The sequence below is a fragment of the Lactuca sativa genome, chromosome 3 (genome assembly GCF_002870075.4).
Source record: "Lactuca sativa cultivar Salinas chromosome 3, Lsat_Salinas_v11, whole genome shotgun sequence".
In the NCBI taxonomy this organism is placed as follows: domain Eukaryota; kingdom Viridiplantae; phylum Streptophyta; class Magnoliopsida; order Asterales; family Asteraceae; genus Lactuca; species Lactuca sativa.
The window spans coordinates 133540673-133547299 of NC_056625.2; the positions used below are offsets into that span (position 1 = coordinate 133540673).

Consider the following 6627-nt stretch of genomic DNA (forward strand, 5'->3'; position numbering starts at 1 on the left):
CAGCATGTAATACATTCCAAGCTTCTTTTATGTTCTCAACTTTAGCTTCCACTAAACCAAGAACATTGTGAAACCCTTCAGATGGTTGTTTTATTTCCAATGTATATTTTCAAGAAAATTTTGTATTATTTGCATTTGTATACATTTAAGTTAACTGATGTAATGAAATAAAATAATATTTTTACTTTTTGGAGGTTGAGGATGGTGTTGCAAGTAGATCTCTTATTTGTTCATTATAAACTTCCAACATACTAACTGATATGTTATAAATAAAAGTATCAGTTCTTTCTTTTGCAATTTTTAATAATTCCTCTAGTGTTTTGTAACTAATCCCTTGATTTCCCTCAATACCCTCCATGGTAAATGTCTTTCCTATCTCCGTTTGACCATATGCAAATATGTACACGTCGTATCCATCGAAAACTGAAGTCGCCAATGGTGAAGCATGTGCAAAAACATCAACTGTTTATATATATATATATATATATATATATATATATATATATATATATATATATATATATATATACATATATATAATATATATAATATATATATACATATATATATATATATATATATATATATATATATATATATAAGGGCATTGTTTGTATAGTAAGTTTGTCAAACCTTGATTGGCATTTGGTGTGAAGACTATAGCGAATGTAAATGTATTTTTAGTGGAACCATTATTAATAACACCAAGTTCTCCATTTGAAGATGAATTAAAGTCAACCATGGTTGACCATCCGGTCAAAGTTTCGTGTTTGCTTGGTGGACATCATCTGCAAAACACCTATGTGTTCCATGAAATTATAAAAAGAATTAGTATTTATAGAAAGTTAGAAAACTTTATATGCTTGTTAAAAAAAGAAAAAGGAAAATAAAAGGTTTGCACACCTTTTGTATCATCAAGTTGATTATGAAGCTTTCTTCTCTTGATTTGTTCTTTGTTGTATTTGACTTTATGATCCTCACATTGTGCAAGTAAAAGTAATGATAGAAAATGTTCAAACTTCCAATAGGGTGAAAATTTAATCATGAATTTACTAATTTACCCACCCAATGCTTGAACTATAGAAACCATGTTATTGAGATCTGGAACTAAATTAGCACAGTGGTGTGCTTGAAGAGAGAGTTGAGAGTGGTCTGGTTTCAATACCTAATTCATGAATAAGGTTAAAAAATATATATATTTTGATTACACTATGTAATATTTGTGTTAATTAGTTAGTAATTAATTAATTAATTACCGTTATTCTGTGTGATGGTTCCTTGACTACAGCCACCCAAACTTTCTTGTCATGTTCATATCTACTTGATATGTCCCTCAATTGTTCAGATTGTTTCTCCATGTTTTGGTTTAAAAATAAACAAAATTAAGAATTTCTAACATCTATAACAAAATTATAACACAAAAAAGGAAAAAAAATTGTATTTCTATTGGGAAAAATCTTACCAAGAGAAGATGAATGGAACAATCTTTTTTCAAATTCCATTGGACCTTTTCCAGTTGCTTAGTTGTTGTAGTTAGACTGGTCGAAGAGAAGCAAAATGAAATCGATTGCAGAGTGTCATACCTAAAACAGACATATGGTGAGCATTGTCATTGGAGGCAGAGTCTCATGTGTATATATGTTGTTTTAATTGGGCTTTGGAATAAAGCTTCTGTTCACAGATAAATACGTGATGCATTCCGTATGTAGTTAAAGCAATCACATCAGACAACTAAGATATAAAAAGAAACTCCAAAGGGTAAAGAAACGACTTAAATAAATAAAGGATCAAGAAACGAAACATGCATCAAGTAACATAAATCTTAATAAGCATTAAAGAATTGCCAAATATCTTATTTAGTATTTTTCATAAGACCAGTTATAACACATAACCAAGCTTAGGAATCATGCTCCATGTAACCATGTTGCATCTGTCATAAATAGTTAGCATTTGAAGTTAAGTGGAATTGATGGGAAAATTAAAAATCACATTAACAAACAGATTCAAGAAATCCGTCGCATATGGGAGGAACAACGGGAGAAGAAGTGATATAGAAGCAGACCTTGAAGAAAATATGTATGTGAAATAGCCGATACCCAAAAGCCTTTACGTCGGCGGCGACAAGAATCAGTCTTTGACACGACCAGACGCCGGCTACCTTGGCGATTACTTAGTTTTTCCTCCCCGATCTGTTATTGATGCACCCATTTAGAGATGGTAACGGGTAGAGCGAGAATAGAAGAGAGAAGATGGAATACACATAGGGAGTAAGTAGTGGAGGCGGTGACCATGGTAGACAATAACCCGATGAATACCTGGGTGGGTAACAAAAGCTGTGGAGCAGCTGATTGAGAGTGAGGGGCGATGGGCATAACATGGACGTAGAGGCGGTGGGGGTTTTCTCACAGAAGTAGAGCAATAAGAACTATCGGGCTGAGGAGCAGGCAAGTGTTATGTATGTGGATTAAAGCCATTGGAAGGCAAAGGCGGTGGAAGATACGTGTCTAGGAAACGCATAGGCCCATATACCTAAAGAATTGACAAAATGACATAAAACACCCACAGAAAAACCGGCAGTAACAAAGCCAAAATATCCATAAACAAAGGACCATTGTTGACAAATCCTTAGGAATTTTATTGTTTGTAATGATTGTCCCCTTTTAATATATATATATATATATATATATATATATATATATATATATATATATATATATATATATATATTTGGATTTGTTGCACACAACATAATAATATACATAGTTGATTAATTTATTCTCATTTTTTTTGGATTTTTGTCACTTTTATTATAATGGTGTATCTTAATCAGTCTCATATCATATTCCTAAGGAGTAAACAATGAAAATCAAGGTGATGAGCAAGAAACAATTATTGAAGAATGGCGACCATGTATAAAATTGTCTCATATCATTTTGAATTGTTGATACTTGCACACTTGCGTTGGTTGTAGTTATCCTCTAAATGTTTTCACTTATAATTTCATTACACCTCGAATAAAAATATTTGCATTTATTTATATCTCTCATCCTAATTTAACATCTTATTTTGTATTATCTACTTTTTCTTTATACATAGTCTCATTTATAATACTGTGGGCTTATTTTTTCCCATTATGTGATGCAAAAGAGTTTTTAGCATGTTTGATATAAAAAATCACTTAACTCTATGGTTGATTTTTACTCTCTCCGTCCCAAAAGTATAGTCCATGTTTGACTTTTTAAGTCTCTTTGTTCAACTTTGACATTAAGTAATTTACTTTTTGTTATATATTTTTTATGCTAGATACATGAATAGATTTTTTTTTTAAATGTATTTTCATTGTTATAAGTTTCATCAAAAATTATATAACACAAATAAAGTTATTCATTGTCAAAGTTGACATAGAAAGACTTCAAAAGTCAAACGTAGACAATAATTTTGGGTCGGAGGGAGTATTATTTTTATAGTATAATATTGTTAATTTTTCCGATTTTTAAGCAATATATATATATATATATATATATATATATATATATATATATATATATATATATATATATATACATGTTATAATGTGCATGTCTGATTCAGTGTATTTTTATAGTAGACTTTTGTTATTTTTTATAGGTTAAATTTTCATTTCTCACATCAACATTGAGCAATGCATAACTTTGTAAGTATGACAACAATAGTCAAACAACAACTTAACCACATAAATGTAAGTTTTATATATTGGTGATTCGTGATTCAACAATGGTAATTTAGTTACAAGTCTGTTGCTTTTTTTAATTGAATAACACCTGATCTTTTACACATTAAAATATTATAGTTTATAAACATTTCCTGTCAATGGGTCTCATTTATAAAATATAGTCCTAAAATTTCTCATTTCATTTACAAATACATTTGTAAGAATATTCTTTCGGGTATTACAACCAATACAAATAAACCATAGTAAAGCTACAAGGTTTCTTACGTCACAAAAGCTATGCTCAGATTCTATCTATTTGCTTTGTGCGATCTGTCTCAACACAACTCTCTAGGCTGCTTCTCAATACCAGGAATAAATGGCATTTAACAAATATGTAAGAGAATCATTATCTCATGAGCTACATGGGTTTAGACACAAAATTATTATCAAAATCATTTGATCAAACTATAATTTGGCATACACTTATAAATATAATGCAAAGCATGTTACCCATGTTCTCACTCAATGCAATTCTTCTCCGGCCTTCTCGAGTCTCAGCTATCTATTGGATCTTATGTCCATAAGGACCATCCTAAATTTGGCTAGTCACATAAAGTCACTCAGAACACTGACCACTATCAAAATGTATTAAACAAGGCCCGATAAATACACCCCAAATGGACAAGTCATATAAGTGACTCAGAACGCTGAGCTTTATTGGAGAACATGTCATCCAGGCAAGTCCCCGTAACTAGTCTCCATGCGGACCCCTAGTTATAGGCGGTACTTTCTCGGAACTATGTAATTCGTTCATATGATGTGTAATCAACACTATTGTTTTACCGACTCAATCACGCACAGTTGATTAATGCTATGATCATGCACTTTCATTAATAACATTGCATAGTAAAATATTCAAACATAATTTAACTGTAAATATTGTTCTTTAATCCTTTTCAATAATTCATGTAACAAATCGTAGCTAGCTAAATATTTCTAATAAAAGAGCTTCTTTGTTCAAAAATATTTTCCTTTCAAAACATTTAGCTTACCCTTTAGAAAAAGAGTTCATTTAATTGCTAGCTAGGATATATTACCTTTTCAACATTTTTTTTTCTAAATCACTTTCAAGCTTTTCACATAAAACTTTAGTAATATGCTATGTATCCCAAACAGAAAAATCCACATGTACTCACTAGGTCAGTTAGTGAAGACTAACTTCCAATCTGGCTTCTAGCCTCACACCATCTCTTAGTTCAAACATTGGTCTAACCTATCTAGACAAAAATACCAAGTTCCTTAGAACTTGTCCTAGTACACTTAGGAGCTTATTTATCATATCAATTACATTGACGTTTTCCTGATCACTAAAACAAATGGGTAACCATTTGTTACCAAATCACTAAGCTCCTCAAAACCATTACCAAATGTCTTAACTCCCTAAGTCAATAATCTAGTCTTGCTGTCAAATAATCATGTAAACTAGGGTTTAAAACCCTCGTTATCTAATCGAGATTTCTACAATAGAAACTGTTTATCTACTTCTTTTTCGTCCAGCTCATAACAACACTGTGTTAAGAGTTTCAAATACTACATCGGGTTTATCAACCATTCACAACTCATTACTTACGCAAATAAAAATACATATTAACAATCAAAAGGATACCTTAGCCCAACAACAGTCATACCTTTGCTAGAATTTAGATAAAATTTATATCCATGAAATCGTTTGGGAGTGAACTGTTGGATTAGGTGTCTAAGCCCATAACTATACTTGGTATGTACTTGACCCGAGAGTAGCATGGTCCATTTGGGTTGCATATCACCAGGACAATTTTATAGGATGGACTTTTAAGAAGAGGTTATTTATGATTTGTTAATATATTATAAGTTCTAATATATTAATATGAAATCATATGATTTAATTAGTATTGATCAAGAATTAATTTGGAATTAATTTTGTGATCAAAATAGACTAATTAAATATATGGGGATTGATTTGGTAAATTATTCATTCTTATGGTGTGGGCCAATGATCCATGATTCTTTAGGTTGGGCTAAACCAATGTTACAACCCATGGATGATCCATGGGGGTTTAAACCCATGAAGCCTAAGGAATATGGAAGGTCATACACATTAGGGTTTACATGGTGTAACCCTAATCTTGCCACACTATATAAGAAGCCCCTTAGCATCCAAAATATGCTACTAGACACACTAGTGTTCTTGGAGATCATTAAGCTGATTTTTGGTGTAACGATATTTTCTCAAAAGTCATCCTTTTTACAAAGGTGTGTTGTGATTCCATTTGAGGTGCAACACTTGGGGCACTAAGTTCTTAAAGTCCAAACTTAAGAAGTTCTACAAGCTACAACAAAGAGGTAATTCTATAACTCAATTCCATGTTGTTTATATCAATTGTATGCTAGTTGTAGGCTTAATGCTTTGGAATATGTCATGTATAATTAGAGAAAACATAGATCCAAAGCATTTAGGGTTGTATGTGCACCATAAGATGTTATAGTACACCAAAACCCATCAGTGGTATGAGAGCCTATGATTGTTTTCTATTATACTTGATGCAATGTGTTATTTTTCAAAGTTGAAATGTTGTCTGACTGCCCTACTCAACGAGTCCATGCTTGGACTCGACGAGTAGGTTGAGTTTTGCCTTGGACTCGTCGAGTCCATTATGGGGCTCGACGAGTTACTTGTCCAGACAACAGTTTTTCGAGTTTTTTGGCCTGTTTTGGATTAGAATCATTACCATAAAATGTTTTAGTTCATAAAATCTGAGTTTGTTGATATGGTAATGATGATTCTCATCCAAATAAAAGATAATTGTGAAAGTTTCATGATTTGTATTAGTTTATATGATTAGGCTAATTTCTTGAAACTTGTTTGATATGAATTGTCTTACATATGAGTTTAATTA

The 6627-nt window shown here is 31.5% G+C and overlaps 1 long non-coding RNA gene across 5 annotated transcripts; it reads right to left on the bottom strand.

Moving 5' to 3' along the window:
• Positions 1-202: 202 nt before the first annotated feature.
• On the bottom strand, positions 203-2412 carry LOC111903109 (uncharacterized). Of its 5 annotated transcripts, none has more exons than XR_002854049.2 (6): positions 2316-2412; positions 2063-2189; positions 1257-1583; positions 904-1165; positions 634-799; positions 203-423 (listed from the first exon to the last, which is right to left on the bottom strand). It is a non-coding gene; the product is annotated as an uncharacterized LOC111903109 (long non-coding RNA). The 5 variants fall into 5 exon arrangements; XR_002854048.3 differs by having other exon boundaries at positions 2259-2401; XR_002854047.3 differs by having other exon boundaries at positions 1257-1352; positions 1463-1583; positions 2063-2399.
• Positions 2413-6627: the final 4215 nt, after the last annotated feature.